General features: G+C 44.0%; 1 protein-coding gene across 5 annotated transcripts in view; it reads right to left on the bottom strand.

Annotated features, from left to right (window-relative positions):
• The window catches only part of hao2 (hydroxyacid oxidase 2 (long chain)), a 94,468-nt gene that overhangs the window by 22,413 nt on the left and 53,552 nt on the right, over positions 1-18,503 (bottom strand). The window contains exon 2 of one of the 5 annotated variants that reach the window (XM_080203749.1): positions 4,560-4,668. The exons of the other annotated variants lie outside the window; for them this stretch is intronic. The gene's annotated coding sequence lies outside the window, so the exon portion shown is untranslated. The remainder of the gene's footprint in view (positions 1-4,559; positions 4,669-18,503) is intronic. 5 annotated transcript variants of the gene reach the window in all.

The raw sequence follows: 18,503 nt of genomic DNA, 5'->3' as shown, positions 1-18,503 counted from the left end.
AAACAATACATCTCACTGTATATTAGTACATGTGACCATAATAAATGAAATCAAATCAAATAAAGAGTCCTGAGTGGGTTATGAAGATGTTGCCTTAAAATCAGAAATCACAAACCAACTACTCCTATTATTTATTCTGTTTATTTCATGGGGAAAAATTCATACGTACATTTTTGTAGCAATTAAAAAGTTCACTCCTTTTAAAATGTTACAAAAATCTATTTCTTAAAAGCGATTTTGATATCTTATAAAAAATCTCTAATTTCTTGATTGTTGTGTTTTCTTTGGGATTACATGTCCACAGACATATTTTAATTCATAATTCTTTTGCCAGCATCTCCCAGCCCTGCAGCCTCAAATACTGAGAAAGTCAGGGACTGTAATGTTATGGAAAGATCATCACCTCCAAGTCCCTTTGCAAGTCACACATCATTCTGGTACAGAGATGTATCATTACTCTTTCATTGTTGCCATGTCAAAATTCTGGAATTTCTATGTACTACTGTGACCAAAGACCTGAAGCAGTCCTAGGTGATCTACAATTAGGGATAGTGAGAGCAACTAGAAATCGGCAATAAGTCTGGTCTTGTCAGCACCTCTACGTCCTGCAAACAAAGAATTTAATTGCAAAATCCAGCTGTACTAATGCATTGGAGAACTGTCCACAGTTTTAAGGATGATAAAAAGATTTGTACTAGTGTTGATGCAAAGGTACAACTACAATTGAATCTAATAGTGACTGGAAAATTGACATGTGTCTCACTGATGCCATTTGATACAGATAAATGAGTGCTTTGCATTTATGGTCAACGGTGATGGAACAGCCGTTGTCATTCAACGCAATGACAGCTGAACATATCTGACTTCTCAGTTTCCTGATGAGGGTGGCTGGGTTTGATGAAGACCTGCATCGGTCTCTTTCAGCTCCACTATTTAAAGAGACTCAGCAAGGATTAGGCTTGGAGATAAGTAGAGATGTATTGACAAAACTCAAACCTGTGCGGTGAAGGATCAACATGGCAGCTGTGTTTCAACACTGTCTTTGGAGATGTTGAAACAGGGAGTAAGGGCTCACAGGAAGATTCTGCTCTCGACAGGTGGGAGGAAGAAGGCAACTACTGTATACATGTCGGGAGGTAGCAGAGGAGATCAGCAGCAGAAGTATGGTGTCACGCTCCTGGAGGAGGTTTAATGAGCTGATTATGGCAAGGAAGGATAGCGGCATGTACAAACATTTCACACCCCTCTTGCCCCAACTTTCTGCACGTCAATCCTCATGCCAGAAAACCCTGCAGATGTATCCATCCCTCCTCATGAGGGTAAGTCCCAGTGGTAGCTGGTTAGATGGCGCTCACCCTCGCCTTATCGCAACATCATATCCATCCTTCACAGTGACCCTCCACTAATTGTGGCCTTACAGCAGGTTAAAACATTTCACTTCTCACATTCTTAGGTGTCTTTTTCTCTCCTAGAGGAGATCAGAGCATGGAACATCAGGGAGAGGCAGAGAAACAGAGGTGGCCTTCCAGCCGTCTCTGGAAAGTTACAATGATGGTGATAAACTGAGTATCAGCATGCTTTATCATTGGAGGTGGAGAGACTAAGTGGCCTCTCAGTTACCTGGTGACAGAATGAAATATCACACACAGCCACATAGCATACAACGGTCACTAAGGCTGACTTGATATCAACAGGCAACGTCAAATGATAAAGTTCATAACGATGGTTCAGAACCTTCTCAGCCTGCCAGTTCCCTTTTAAACTCGCACTGACTCTTCAAGCATTCCTCAGGGCATGGTGAGGAAGAAGGGCAAATGCTTCTCAAAAGAGGCCACTCACCAAGGACAGAGTAACCATCTGCATGAACGATCAAACACACCAGTCAACTGAGTGCTTGCTGGCTTTTACCAGTGTCCTGCAGACTCAGAATGGCTCCTTTTTGAGGATTAAAGAAAACTTTCACTCTGTCATTCAATGCCTCGCTGAAGCTCAGCATTGACTAACAGAGAAAAGCAGGGAATCAAAAGAGGAAAGATGGAGAAGGAAACACAGAGAGTGCTTCCACTTCTGACCCCTTATCTCACCGCCCCCTCTCCAGCTTCTCAGGACCATTGTTATCCCAATGACTAAGTCTGCCATAATGGTGGTCTTTGGTAGGCTCCAAACCACAAAGGATGTCAGACAGGAAAACCTGAGCAATCACAGCCAGGCCACAAGTAACCTGACTCTACCTTTACTGGTGCAAAAAAAATTCAAGATGGCACCGGAGAGAAGTGACTTCTTGCAAGCTGTGCCCAGCATACCCTCTAATTCTATCTTCTACACACCTTCTATGCTTCTAAAACTCTATTCTAACTCTTTAAACTCTCTAACAATGCACTATTCAACACCCCTGCCATGACTGTAACATTACGTTCTGCACTCTCTCCTTTCCTTCGCTATGTAGAGTATGCTTTGTCTGTATAGCACACAAGAAACAATACTTTTCACTGTATACTAATACATGTGACAATAATAAATCAAATCAAATCAAGAGCACAAGGTTTGCACCTTGTAGAAGTAGTAAAATAAAGGAAATAAAAGGATTTGTCGTTGCTCAATGGTCCTCACTTGGGTGTTTGGCACAGTGTAACATTGTCATATTCCTGTTTCAATTTAACATCAATCTTAAGGAGTGGCACAGTGGTTAGCACTGCTGCCTCAGAGTGCCAGGAACACAGGATTAATCCCAGCCTTAGATAACTGACTGTGTGCAGTTGTCATATCCTCCCCTTGTCTGCATGGGTTTCCTCTGGGTCCCTGATTTTCTCCCTCACTCCAAAGATGTGTGGGTTAGGTTGATTGACCATGCTAAATTGTCCCTTAGTGTCAGGGGGATTAGCAGGGTAAATACATAGGGTTATGGGGATAGGGCCTGGATGGGATTGTTGTTGATGCAGGCTTGATGGGCCTGCGTTGTAGGGATTCTATAATGCTAATGAACCTGACAATATACTTTACCACTTCATTGTCTCCCCTTGCTCATTTTAGCCTGCCACCCACCTGCCAATAGTCTTCTGCCTTGTGAAGAATGATACCAGTTATAAGCAATGCTTTGTGCTTGTGGCTGGCAGAAGCCACTGAGTTGATAATTGGTGGGACAGATGGCTGCATGCCTCAGATTAACTGTGATTCATCTGAATCAGACCACCTTGGATTTCTCTGTGTGCATGGTTCTCAGATTCCTCCTCTTCCTCCTATTGTTCCATCTCCATGTCTACGCTCTCAGGTGAATGTAGATGATTCCTTTAAATGATTTTGAATAAAAATTAGAAAAATAATCCTGGTGTTTTGACCAATATTTATCCCTCAATGAACATTTCTACCAAATACATCATATCTGGTCATTGTCACATTGTTATTTGTGGGACCAAAAGAGAAAATGCTGGAAACTCTCAGCAGGTCTGGCAGCATCTGTAAGGAGAGAAAAGAACTGATGTTCCGAATCCAGATGACCCTTTGTTGAAGCTCAAAGTCAAAGTTGTTTACAGGAACTTGCTGTGCACAATTTGGCTGCCACATTTCCTACACTAAATCAGTGACTGCTATTTAGAAATACTTCAGTGGTTGCAGAGCACTTTATAGATTCCTGAAGTCATGATAAGCTCTCTATAAATCCAAATTCTATGTCTTATTCCTTTCCTGTTCCTGGACTCCAGTCCTTGATACTGCTGTACAAGGCAAAGTAAATCACTATCATTCTGGCAATACTGGCTTGTGCTCGCTGCAGGACTCCCCCAGTTGCCTCCAGGCATCCCAATGACTTGTTCACTTATATTGGTGCTCATGTGGATTCTGTTGCACCTTCCCTTCAGTGTTCAGGTTCCTCAGAGGCATCATTAGCCACGATTTCTGAGGAAACCCTTGTTACCAAGAAGCCAACTACTGACTCTGTGTCAAGCTGTGATATTTGTGGGAAAGTTGTCTGGTGCAGGACGAAAAGATCGTGGCAGCACCCCAGGAAATTTGCACAGATGCATGATAATCTTTTGTTGCTTATAGACCGCTGAGCATTGAGACAATGGAATCTCTTTCAGTCTTGGGATGCTCTGATTGCCACACATTTGCAGTTGGTAACTCCCTGGACATGTGGAAACCAGTTAGAGCAGCAAATCCAAATACCCACTCATTCATACTCGCATCATGAAGAGCAAAGTGTCAGCCCTGACAAACACAACATCGGTCACCTGGACTTCAGTCAGTAACTTGTGAGATTGTACAACTATCACCAGCAGATCCATGGAAAAAGGCTGAAACAAAGAAATGATGGGCTACAATGATCTTGACTGGCATGCCTGCCTTGTCCATTTGGAAAGAAGCCTTCTTACAAGAGGTTGCAAACTTCACTGACCACCTGATGGGAAATTCTGAGCTCCTGAAACATTGAAGTTCAATCATGTCCAGGAAGCTGAGCCCCTGCCTGTAAAGCCTGTATTGGGGTACTGTTTCTTGTGAGCTGGAGCTCCATTCTCATTCCATCCATCCAAAGGAATGGCAAGTGGTTAAGGAAAAGGCCACACCTGCTCCTGCTGCTCCTCCAGTTACTGCTGGTGGTGCTGCATTGGTTGCTTACTGAAGTCCAAGGTGGAGCTGCAGAGGTGGCTCCCAGGCTGATCTGATGATTGACAGCTGCAGATCAAAGACAGAAAGACTCTAAGGTAGCAGAAATTATTTTCAAAGTATGGAGAATCGCCGCCAAAGTAGTGATAGCACACTTTCACAACGAGGTCTGTGAGGAAAAAATACTTTCACTTCCACAAGGAAGCTTCTGTCAGATCTCAGTATTTAAAGCATTGTTTTCCTTTCAATTGGTCAGTCCTGTCAAAGCTCACTGACCTCTCTTCACATCTTCTCTGTGAGTTCTGAGAAACTCAGGAAACCCAAGCGCACGTTGTCCTATGTTAAAAAATCAACTAATGAACATTTTTATACATTTATATCCGTCTGTCTGCCCACCAGTCCCTTGAGGATTTCCCATACACTGCAGATTACTCAAGATTAAAGATGTGAGCTTGGTTTGTGTCCACTACAGAAGAACAGCATACTCATGTCAATCAGTGCATTTCAGTGGTGATTTTAATGCCGTTTCCATGAACCTCACAATGGAAGCTAATTCAGACAGCAACTCTTTGACGCTTATGTATAACTGTGCATCTGCCTCTTGCCAGAAAATACTGGACGACTTGTGCATCAATAATTATGAGTGCCATTAACTGCACCGTTATTTTGACAGCAAGTCATGTCCCAATTATTTTTCTCCACTTTGGCTGGAATTCTACCACCTCGTCCACCATGGGTGTGACAACGAAAATCTCCGTTGATCTCGGGTGGGAATTTCAGGCCTCATCCAAGCGAGGCCATAAAATCCCACCCTTTGGTTAGGTTCCAGTTACACAATTTCTATTACACAGCATAAGGTACCAACAGATGTCATTGAAAGTCTTTTACATGCAAAAATTCCAAAGTTATGAAACATTTCAAAATCCAGAAAGGCAGTCACTTATTAACTTATTTAATCAATCACTCAGTGGATTGTAAGAGCAAAAATACTAACAGACCACTTTATTCGGCTGGCTATTTAATGAACTGTAGAGGGTCAATTTTACAAGTTATTGAATAAATCAGGCACATAATCATTAACCTCCTGCTAAATTCCTTATTTGGACTTTGATCACACCAAATTATCAGTTAGTGCTGGGGCACTAACTTATACAATACAACCGTGTAGGTGAAACAGGCTAGCTGTTAACTACTCTTAGTGCTTATTGATTAGCTGCTTCTAGTGAAAGCAAAGTGATTTAACTAGAACAATATAGCCCCACTGTATACAATCCCACTGACCGTTTAACAGTCTCAAGTTTAGATTGGTGGTAAATAATACAAAAAAGGAGCTAATAATTGTTTTTGTTCAAATATAATGGTCACTGGTGAGTACTCACAATTTTAAATTGGTCAATTTACTTCCATATGAACCTGAAAACAGTTATGAAAGAAAGACGGACAATCACTTGCAATAATGTCCATTTCACACACAGCTTGAGCTTGAGTGGCATGTGACCTGCAAGTTACTAAGAGAATGTAGCCACGTGTCATCTCAAGGTCAAAATTCCATGACCGTAAGGGTGTTCCTGTGCTGACTTTCAGGAGGGCTGGAATATATTGTAGAAGGAATCCTCCTTTGTACCAACTCACACTTGCATTAACTTGCATGGGGGGGGGGGTGGTGTGCAACAGGCGGCAAGTTCAAATATCATTATGTTTAAGGTGACAGAAGCACTAACCTCTCTTCCACTGAGCGACATGCATGTCAGGTTGAATCTGGCATGCAGTTGAATTAGAAGTTTATTTGAAGCCCACCTGGTCTGATTCCTTACAGGAATTATGGCACATCATAGTTCTTCCTGGCCCTCTTGAGGTCAGATGGGCCTTTCTTAATAAAAATGTCTTAGCTCTTGGTGCTGGCTTTATGCTAAACCTTGCTGCCCTCTGGTACAGATGGTGCTTGAGCGATCAGAGTCTGGTACATGAGTAATGAAAGTATTGCTGATGCGTGTGGTAGGTTGCTAAAGAGTGCAATGAAAGAACCTCTTCTGTATAGATCTGTTGAATAGCTCAAAATGCTTTGAAAAATTCCATTTAGCTCTTCAAACAACTTAAGCGTGTGCTAGATTCTGTTCAACAATTCTACTTCTAAATAGGAGTGAGTGCTGTTTCAAGTGAATAATAGTTGACAGGTCTGTTAATGCTATTGTAATTACATTTGTGATAAAGAGAACAGGTAAAAGCGAGTGATGAATAAAATAAAAATGCACAATCATTTATATGCTGCAGATAGAATCAGTTTCTGTTCTGTAAGTATGTAAGTTTAGGAACAATCATGCATTATACACCATTGATTCTGACTACTAATAAAGAGGTATCTGCACTTAAGTGAGCATTTATTCATTCTCTGAAGGCACATTAAACTTGGCTTCAAACCAGCACTTTAACCAAAGTCTGACCTGATGCAAGAAAGCTCCAATCTCTGTCAATCTCCTTACCTCTTATCTCCACTGTACAGACGGAGGAAATGGATGAATTCAGCAAGCTAAGCACAGTCCTGTTGTCATCTGAAAATCTTTCTGTGCAACAGAGATAGAGCACAGGACATTCCTCAGGGTCCTAGTCCCTGTCCAGTAGCTGAACCTGTTACATTTTCCTTCATGTTGAAGTTTCAAAGTTTATCTATTAGTCACAAGTAGGCTTACATTAACACTGCAATGAGGTTACTGTGAAAAATCCCCTAGTCGCCACATTCAGGCGCCTGTTCATCGATGCTGAGGGAGAGTTTAGCATGGCCATTGCATCTAACCAGCACGTCGTTTGGACCATGGGAGGAAACCAAGAGCACCTGGAGGAAACCCACGCAGACACAGGGAGAATGTGCAGACTCCGCACAGTTAGTAACCCAAGCCGGGAATTGAACCTATTCCCTGGTGCTGTGAGGCAGCAGTGCTAACCACTGTGCCACCCCTACTTCACTCTGATTGCTCTAAAACAGCAAAACATAAAAGTTCAAAAGAAACATTTGTTTTTATTCCTTCATGGGAAATGGGCGGCACTGGCTGTCCAGTATTTATTGCCCATCCCTAGTTATCCGAGGGCAGTTGAGAGTCAACCACGTTGCTGTGGCTCTGGATCAGGTAAGAATGGCAGGTTTCTTTCAGTAAAGGACATTAGTGAATGAGATGAGTTTTTCCGACAATAGACAATGGTTTCATGCTCGTCAATAGATTTTTAATTCCAGATATTTTTGATGGAATTCAAATTCCACCATCTGCTGTGGCAGGGTTCAAACCCAGGCCCCCAGAACATTAGCTGAGTTTCTGGATTAATAGTTTAGTGATAATAACACTAGGCCATCACCTCCCATCTTTTAAAGATGTAGTGAATATGTGTAACTTCAGCGATGTTTTAAAACTAATTGCCCATCAAAGACAATTTTAAGTGATACTGGGATCAGCAAACCTTATTTGCATGTTCCATTCCAACTACAGCCTGACCACATTTGATTAATGTTCTGTGGGTCAATAACAGATTAACAGTCATTTGTGAGACTTCCATAACAATGCAGATTCGATGGGCAAAATCTTAACTCCCAAAAACATGGATTGGGTCAAAGGTTAGAATCCAAAGAATATGGAACAGGACCAGAATCTTCCTTGAAGCTGCCCAAATCCAATTTTAAGAGAGGCGAGATATGGGATGGGCAAACAATTCAATTGCGCAGAGCAAAACAACCACCAGATAGATTGGCTACATGTCCCGTTCCCTCTCTTCCACAACTCACTGTTCCTCCAATCAGAGATTCCCCCTCTCCCATGCTCACTGCTGCTCCAATCACAGATTCCCACACTCATGTACTCTCTACTCCTCCAATCAAAGAAGTGCAGCTGACGGATTGAGTGGGTACATGAGAGTTTGGTGAGCGGGGGTGGGTTTGGTGGGCGAGCGGGGGTGGGTTTGGTGGGCGAGCGGGGGTGGGTTTGGTGGGCGAGCGGGGGAGAGTTTGGTGGGCGAGCGGGGGAGAGTTTGGTGGGCGAGCGGGGGAGAGTTTGGTGAGCGAGCGGGGGAGAGTTTGGTGAGCGGGGGGAGAGTTTGGTGAGCGGGGGGAGAGTTTGGTGAGCGGGGGGAGAGTTTGGTGAGCGGGGGGAGAGTTTGGTGAGCGGGGGGAGAGTTTGGTGAGCGGGGGGAGAGTTTGGTGAGCGGGGGGAGAGTTTGGTGAGCGGGGGGAGAGTTTGGTGAGCGGGGGGAGAGTTTGGTGAGCGGGGGGAGAGTTTGGTGAGCGGGGGGAGAGTTTGGTGAGCGGGGGGAGAGTTTGGTGAGCGGGGGGAGAGTTTGGTGAGCGGGGGGAGAGTTTGGTGAGCGGGGGGAGAGTTTGGTGAGCGGGGGGAGAGTTTGGTGAGCGGGGGGAGAGTTTGGTGAGCGGGGGGAGAGTTTGGTGAGCGGGGGGAGAGTTTGGTGAGCGGGGGGAGGTTTGGTGAGCGGGGGGAGGTTTGGTGAGCGGGGGGAGGTTTGGTGAGGGGGGGGAGGTTTGGTGAGGGGGGGGGAGGTTTGGTGAGGGGGGGTTGGTGAGTGGGGGGATGGTTTAGTGAATGGAGAAGGTTGGTGAGTGGGGGAGTTTGGTGAAAGGGGGAGTTTGATGAGCGGGGGGAGGTTTGGTGAGGGGGGGTTTGGTGAGTGGGGGGATGGTTTAGTGAATGGAGAAGTTTGGTGAGTGGGGGAGTTTGATGAGCGGGGGGAGGTTTGGTGAGGGGGGGGTTGGTGAGTGGGGGGATGGTTTAGTGAATGGAGAAGTTTGGTGAGCGGGGGAGTTTGGTGAGTGGGGGAGTTTGATGAGCGGGGGGAGGTTTCGTGAGGGGGGGGTTGGTGAGTGGGGGGATGGTTTAGTGAATGGAGAAGTTTGGTGAGTGGGGGAGTTTGGTGAGTGGAGGAGTTTGGTGAGTTGGGAGGGTTTGGTGAGTGGGGGGGTTTGGTGAGTTGGGAGGGTTTGGTGAGTGGGGGGGTTTGGTGAGTGGGGGGGTTTGGTGAGTGGGGGGGTTTGGTAAGTGGGGGGGGGTTGGTGAGTGGGGGGGTTTTGGTGAGGGGGGGGTTTGGTGAGGGGTGGGATTTGGTGAGTGTGGGAAGGAAGTTTTGTTTTCTTTTGTTTTTCTACCTTTCTCACTGCATAGGAATTGGTTCTTCCTCTCTTACATGGAAAGGTGCTCACTGTTTGACGACTATCTGTTAAGTGGTTAAGGTGTGTTCCCTTAGTATTATTTCACATACTATCAAACTGGTGATAAAGTTAATACTATATATGAAAAATTAAATAAGTTAATAATATAATTAAGCTTTTACTTAAAACACATTAAGGATGGCAGGATAGGTGAGATGTTAAGGCTGCATCCCATAGAATGCCAGTGAGATCCAGAGTGAACATATTTGCATTTTGTGTTTGTGGTTGGTGAACTTTCGCTCAGAGTCTTGAGCTGGGGGCTGAGCTGCAGACGCTGCAAAACATCAGGGAGAGGGAAAGTTACCCAAGTGTTTTGTGCCAGGAGCTAGTCACATCTCTTAGCATAGGGTCTTCTGATTTGGTCAGTGGTCAGCAAGGTGAGATTGCAAGTGGGCAGGTCAGCTGGCAGGATTGTGAACCTTTGCATTGTCCAATAGGGTTGAAGTTCCCTCAGCCTGTTTGGATGAGAGTGTAGCTGCAAGATGGAAGGGCAAGCTGACCATGGCACCATGGCACAGGAAGCCATTCAAATGGGGGGAGCATAAAGGAATGTAGTGGTACTAGGGGACAGTATGGTGAGGGGGCTGATACTGTTCTCTGAAGCAAAGTGCATTAGTCCAGATGGCTATGTTGCTTGCCCATGACAGGGTTCAGGACATTTCTTCTGCGTTGGAGAGGAATTTGTAGTGGGAGGGTGGAGGATCCAGTTATTGTGGTCTATATATGTATCAAAAACATAGGAAAGAGGTTCTGCATCAACAGTATGTGGAACTAAGCACTAAATTACAAAGCAAAACTTCTAAGGTTATCATCTCTGGATTAGTGCTACATGGGCAGATGTAGTATGTTAAATAGTAGTGACAGGAAAGGGAAGAAGGTATTAATATGGAAAACGATAAATAGGAAAGGAGAGAGAGTATAAGTCTAGGATAAAATCAACCATTAAGGCTAGAGTTCCAATAATAGAGCTCAAAACAAAACAGATGAATTGATAGTAGAAATAGGGATTAACAACTACCATCTAATGGACATTGCAGAGACATAGCTTCAGGATGACATAAATTGGGAGCTCGATATTGAAGGCTATGTGGAAGGACAGGAAAATAAGAAAAGATGGAGGGGTGGTTCTGTTAGTTAAAGGCCACTTTAGCACAATAGTAGGTTACCATCAAATTTAACTTGAAAGCATATAATTGCACAAAGATGGCTGGCAGATCAGAGGATTGGACAGAATATTAAAAGAAGGAAAAGAATGATGAAAGCTTAATAAGGAGGGAAAATTTGAGTAAGGAGTCTAAGAGGGAGTTTAGAATAACTTGGGACTAAAAGACTAATGATCAGGATAGATTAATTTAGAGTGAAGTTACAAAGTGCCTAGAATATATTTTACAAAGGTACTGTTTGCATAGAGACACATATAACCACTGTTAGAAAATATAAACATGTACTTTTGAAAACATATTCTATTCTGTATTAAAAGCATATGCATTGACTAATGACACAGTGCTCTAAAGCATGATGGGATGTTGTCAAGTAAAAAGAATCACATTCCTCAGAATAATGCAGCCACTAAGAGAAGGGAGAGGCAATTCTTATCAGTGTCTTTAGATGGCTCTGATTATTAGAATATTCATTAGCCAAGGACAGTGCTAGGGATCTCAAACAGCTCAAATGCATAGGTCAGATAAAAAAGTCTAGAAAATGTTAGAGGACTCTGAGAAAGACTTGCAAAGTCTACAAACACACGTGTTCCCATGCTGTCAGAGGGTCAATATTATTGGCCAAGATAAATAACCTATACTAATACTTACTGGCTCACCCATCTGGGTGAGCAGGGAGGTGGGCAGATGACTTTTGAAAATTCAATAATTGTAACATTGAAAGTGATGTAATTTCAGAGTGATTTGGAACTGTCTCAAATCTCTCTCTTCTTCATAAGTTGACCAGGGCTGGAAAATAAAGAAACATCTCTAATCAGAATACCTTTTCCATGAGTCTTTGTGTTAGCTGAGCTGTAATTAAGTGAAAGCCAGCTTAATACAAGCTCTCTGAAAAAAGCTCCTACAGGGAGAAAACTAGTTAAAAACAAAGACACATAGTAAGAGATTCTATAGATAATTAAGAAGAAAAGAGTTAACCAAGTCAACATTGGTCCTATAGAATGTGAGTGTGAGGAGTTAATAATGCATCGGTTTCCACTATAAGGAACATTCCAGAAATCAGGATTGGAAGGGTGGGAAGAAGGGAGGAACTCAAGAAAATTACAATCGCCAGGGAAATGGTACTTAGTAAATTGTTGGAACTAGAACAAGGGATCACTGTTTAAAAATAAGGGGTCGCTCATTTAAGAAGGAGATTAGGAGACATTTCTTTCTCCAAGTTCTCTGGAACTCTCTTTCTCAAGAGGTGGTGGAAACAGGATCACTGAATATTTTTAGGGCAAAAATTGATTCTTGATTAACAAGGTGATGAAATGTCATCAGAAGGAGGCAGGAATGTGAGGTTGAGGTTACAATCAGGCCAGCCGTGATCTTTTTGAATGCCGAGGGGCCAAGTGACCTAACCCTGCTTGTAATTCAGATTTTGTATGGAACAATGGGTTGACAGGTCCTCATTCCTGGTGGACTTCAGCCTAGGGTCTTAAAAGAAGTGGCAAGTCAGATAATTGATGCATTGGTTTTAATTTTCCAAAATTCACTAGGTTTGGGGATGGTTCCATTAGATTGGAAAATAGTGAATATAACTTCTTTATTCTAATAGGGAGGGAGACAGAAAGCAGGAAACTACAGGCCATTTAGCTTAACGTTTGTCATAGGGAAAACATTAGAAGTTATTATTAAAAATATTAAAGCAGGGCACTAAGAAAATTCAAAGTAATCAGGCAGAGAGTCAATGGGAATGGGAAACAATGTTTCACCAATTTATTGGAGTTCTGTGAAGACGTAACATGTGTACTGTGGATAAAGGGGAACCAGTGGATGTACTGTACTTAGATTTCCAGAATGTATTTGATAAGATGTCTCATCAAAGGTTATTGTGGAAAATAAAAGCTCACTGTGTAGGGGTAACAAATTAGAGTGGATTGAAGATTGGCCAGCTAATAGGAAAAAGATACATGGCTCACTTTCTGGTTGGCAGTATTTGTTGGGCAGTGCACCACAGGAATCAGTGCTGGGGTCTCAACTGTTTACAATTTATATCAATGATTTGGATGAAGGGACCGATGGTATTGTTGCTAATTTTAACAATGACAGAAACATAGGTAGGAAATTATGTTGTGAAGAAGACATAAGGGATGAACGGATGTAGATTGGTTAGGGAAGTAGGAAAAGGTCATCAAATGGAGTATAATGTAGGAAAATGTGAGGTTGTTTATTTTGGCAGGGCAAACAAAATGGAAGCATATTATGTAAATGGTGAGAGATTGAAGAACTCTGAGATGCAGAGGGATCTGCGTATTCTATAACTTAAGTCACAAAAGATTAGTACGTAGGTACAGCAAGTAATCTGGAAAGGTAATAGAGTTTTATTTTTTATTGCAAAGGGAATTGGATGAAAGAGCAGGAAGGTTATACTTCAGTTAGACAGGACATTGATGAGACCACATCTGGAGTACTGTGTACAGTAATGGTCTCCTTATTTAAGGAAAGATATATTGGAAGCAGTTCAGAGGGGGTTTATCAGATTAATACTTGGAATGGGTGAATTGTTTTAAAAGTAAAGGCTAGGCTTATATTTGCTGGAGTTTCGAAGAGTAAGTGGTGACTTGATTGAAACATATGAGGTCCTAAGGAGACTTGACAGGGTGGATGTGGAAAGGATGTTTCCTCTTGGGGGAGAATCTAGAACTAAGGGCCATTGTTTCAAAACAAGAAGTTGCCCATTTTAGACCAAGATTAGGAAATATACTTTCTCTCAGAGGGCTGTCAGACTTTAAAATTCTCTTCCTCAAAAGATGTTTGAGGCAAAGTTTTTAATAAGTTTAAGGCAGAGATAGATAGATTTTTGACAAACAAGAAGGTGTTACCAAGTTACCAAGGGTAGGTACAAATGAATAACTGATATTAAAATTAGCCAACATCTTATTGAATGGCAGAGAAAGCTTGAGTGGCCGATTCCTGTTCTTAATTTGCATGTTAGTATGTTCGTATAATCATAGATTCCTTCTCTCCGGTGCTAACTGCTCCTCCAATCACAAATTCCCTCTCTCCTATGCTAACTGCTCATCCAATCACAGATTCCCTCTCTCCCAATCACAGCTGTCATCCTCTCTCCAGCTGTTCAGACTTTTACAGTCGGGGGTTGATGCTGAGTTCCAGCCTATGTTTGATTTGCTCTGCTGAGCAGCCAGTTTATTTCAGTGTATGGCACAATTCAGACAGCTGGGCATCCGTACCTGCATGGACCTTAGACAAAACACTGATCGCGTGCAATAGTATGGGAAAGGGTAAAGGGTAAAGAAACAAATTTTGGGATTCTCCTGGGATGGTTATGTGCAAGAAGGAGGATAATCTTTTACCAGAACAAGCTGACAGCTAAGAAAGGAAGCAATCAAGGGCAGTCCCAAAGAAATGGTTCATAAGGGAGTGTCAACAGAGGAGGATGGACTGGTTAACAATGCTAAAATGTTCTGGAGAGGTGAAGGGTGACTGACACCCTAAGGACACAAAATTCAGTTACATAGTGTCCATGTCTCAGCGCTACAGGTGTCATTCAGGTCAAAAATAAATTTGACACCACACACTTCTGGTGCTAGCTGCTGTTGGTTCCATTTTGATGGAGACTTTAGCAATGAGTGCAGAGCATGTGAACCGAAAGGACGCAGAGTTACTGGATGTGACTTCAGTCATTGTACAACACTGGCTTGACTGCAGCGGAGTCATTTTCAACCTCAATACCCCAACTATCTCCCCCTTTTATTCGCACAGGCCCAGCTCACTAGAGCTATTTAAAGGCATCATCAAGAACTTTCAAGTTAGTTGCTGATTGATTTCTGCTAGCTGGTGTTGACTCAGTAGAAATGTTTGGGTTGTACTGCTCATTAAAGTTGCTGTAATCTACAGGGAGTGGTGGAGCACATGACGAAAGGCCTTGATTATTATACTAAGATACATGCTCTCGGTTATGAGTGCAATAGATACTTCATCTTCAGGGAGTAAACCCCCATTTCAGTTTCACCAAGAGTGCTCAGTGAAGCCTATTGCTGCTTCAATTGCAGCCTCATAGAACGATTAGGATATTTACAACAGGTGATATCTAAAGCATCTGTGCATTGTGGTATAATGGAGAACTGCGTGCAAAAGGAGCTAAATATGTTTCTTCGTCAGAGAAATCATAGAATCCCTATAGTGCAGAAGGAGGCCATTCGGCCCATCAAGTCTGCACCAACCACAATCTCACCTGGGCCCTATACATAACCCCACATATTTACCCTAGCTAGTCCCCCTGACACTAAACGACAATTTAGCATGGCTAATCCACCTAACCTGCAGATCTTTGAACTGTGGGAGGAAACCAGAGCAGCTGGAGGAAACCCATGCAAACATGGGGAGAATGGGGAGAAACTCCATACAGACAGCGACCCAAACTGGGAATCAAACCCGATCCCTGGCACTGTGAGGCAGCAGTGCTAACCACTGTGCCGCTGTGCAGACAGGCCAAACATAAGAACATAAGAACATAAGAAATAGGAGCAGGAGTAGGCCATCTGGCCCTTCGAGCCTGCCCCGCCATTCAATAAGATCATGGCTGATCTGTCGTGGCTCAGTTCCACATTCCCGCCCTCTCCCCATAACCCTTAATCCCTTCTCTTATCAAAAACCCATCAACCCGCTTCTTGAAAATATTTAGCGAGGAAGCCTCCACCACTTCAACGGGCAGAGAATTCCAGAGATTCACCACCCTTTGAGTGAAGAAGCTCCTCCTCAACTCCGTTCTAAAACGCCCCCCCTTTATCTTGAGGCTGTGCCCCCTAGTCCTACTGTCTTTTTTGAGTGGGAAGAGTCTCTCCACCTCTATCCTATCCATCCCATTCATCATCTTATACGTCTCAATGAGATCTCCCCTCATTCTTCTAAACTCCAACGAGTACAAGCCTAGTTTATTCGGCCTCTCCTCATAGCTCAACCCCCTCAACTCCGGTATCAGCCTAGTAAACCTCCTCTGCACTCCCTCCAAGGCCAAAATATCCTTGCGCAGGTGCGGCGCCCAAAACTGCACACAGTACTCCAGCTGCGGCCTCACCAATGCCCTATACAGCTGCAGCAAGACCTCCCTACTTTTATATTCAATCCCCTTCGCTATGAAGGCCAGCATCCCATTCGCCTTCCTGACCACCTGCTGCACCTGCAAGCTGGGTTTTTGCGACTCATGCACAAGGACCCCAAGGTCCCTCTGCACCGTCGCCTGCTGCAGTTTTTCGCCACGTAAGTAATAGTCCTTCCTACCATTCTTCCTACCAAAGTGGACCACCTCACACTTGCCAACATTAAATTCCATTTGCCATTTCCTGGCCCATTCGCCCAGCCTATCTAGATCCTTCTGCAGACTCTCCACACCCTCCGCACAATTTGCCGTTCCCCCAATCTTGGTGTCATCCGCAAATTTCGACACCCTACACTCAGTTCCCTCCTCCAGATCATCTATATAAATGGTAAAAAGCTGAAGCCCCAGCACCGACCCCTGGGGCACTCCACTAGTCACCATCCGCCAATCCGAATAGCACCCGTTGACCCCCACTCTCTGCCTCCTATTTGACAACCAATCCTCTATCCACGCTAACACCCTACCCCCAACTCCAAGTCCCCTGACCTTCTGCAATAACCTCTTATGAGGTACTTTGTCAAACGCCTTCTGAAAATCCAGAAAGACCACATCCACCGGCTCTCCTCTATCGACCGCCCTAGACACATCCTCATAGAACTCCAGTAAATTTGTCAGACACGACTTCCCTTTAATGAAACCGTGCTGCGTCTGCTCTATCAAGCAATTCCCTTCAAGATGCCTCCTTAATGACGGATTCTAACATTTTACCTACCACAGACGTTAAACTAACCGGCCTATAATTCCCTGCCTTTTGCCTGGCACCCTTCTTAAACAACGGCATAACATTAGCCGTTTTCCAATCTTCCGGCACTTCCCCGGAATCCGGCGACGTCTGGAAAATAACCACCAAGGCATCCACTATCACCTCCGCCATTTCTTTCAGAACCCTCGGATGCATTCCATCCGGTCCTGGGGACTTGTCCACAATCAGCCCCTCCAGTCTGTCGAGCACCGCCTCTCTAGTAACAGTAATGTCATTAAGACCCTCCAGTCCTACCACCTTTCCATCGCTAACACCCGGCAAATTATTCACGTCCTCCTCCGTGAAGACAGAAACAAAAAAGTTATTCAATACCTTAGCCATATCCTCATCCCCTACCACTAGGTCCCCTTTCTCATCCTCTAAAGGACCAACGTTCACCCTAGCCAGCCTCTTCCTTTTTATATATTTATAAAAACTCTTGCTATCCTTTTTTATATTAAGCGCTAGCCCAGCTTCATAGTTTCTCCTACCCTCTTTTATCAACTTCTTTGTCAATCTTTGTTGACATTTAAACCTCTCCCAATCCTCTTCTCGCCCACTACTCTTAGCTACTCTAAATTCCTCCGCTTTTAATTTAACACTTTCCTTCACCTCCTTCGTTATCCACGGCTTATTACCTCTCCTCCTACGGTCCTTTTTGACCATCGGAATAAATTTCTGCTGAGCACCAAGAAAGATCTCCTTAAAGATCCTCCACTGCTCCTCAGCAGACCCTCCCTCCAACGTGCTCCCCCAGTCCACATTCGCCAATTCTTCTCTCATCCTACCATACTCCCCTCTGTTCAAACAAAGGACGCGTGTCCGGGAACCCACTTTCTTCTCCTCCGTGGCTTCATTGCGAGCTTCCTCACTTTGTGGGTGCCGCATTGAAATTCAATAAGATTCTATCATGCCTAATGGAAATCAGCCTTATGCATATCCTTGGTGCGCATCTTCCATGCACCTCTGCCTGTCCTGGTGCTACCCCAGTGGCTGCAGCTGGTGAACGGTTGCTGATTTTCGCTGGGAGAGACTGTAGATAGTCTTGTCGGACAATGTAAAGCAGCCCAAGAAGGCCCAGCTTTGGATTGCACAGGCTTGGCACTGGCAGCAGCAGTGTGAGCTGGCTGTCCGGCTGGCTGGTGGGCAACAACAAAAGCACTGGCAGAGCGGCAGTGGTGGCAGGATGAATGCTGTGATTTTAGTCAAGATGAGCAGATGCCGGCGTTGGACTGGAATAAACACAATAAGAAGTCTCACAACACCAAGTTAAAGTCTAACAGGTTTATTTGGTAGCTACTGGTGTTTGCGACCAAATAAACCTGTTGGACTTTAACCTGGTGTTGTGAGACTTCCTGCTGTGATTTTGAAAGAGGGCAGTCGCTGTCCCAATCAGCCACTGTCATTTACCTGTGACAGTCTCTGAAAACATACCAAAAGAGTATTGTTTCTGGTGTGAGAAACAGACTGTTTCCCACCGACAGCACCAGTGTGTTTCTGGTCCCAATCTTATGTCTCATTATTCATAATTTTTATGCCCACAAATCTCATGCAGCTTCAGTAGTGCATTCCCTTTCATTCAGCTGCCACGTAACAACTTAACTGCTGCAAGCACTGTGGAGCACCATATAAATGGCTCCC

Source organism: Carcharhinus amblyrhynchos, chromosome 15, assembly GCF_965287045.1.
Source record: "Carcharhinus amblyrhynchos chromosome 15, sCarAmb.v2.hapA, whole genome shotgun sequence".
Taxonomy (NCBI): domain Eukaryota; kingdom Metazoa; phylum Chordata; class Chondrichthyes; order Carcharhiniformes; family Carcharhinidae; genus Carcharhinus; species Carcharhinus amblyrhynchos.
The sequence above is the reverse complement of the archived record's forward strand: the minus strand, read 5'-3'. Positions and strand labels throughout refer to the sequence as shown.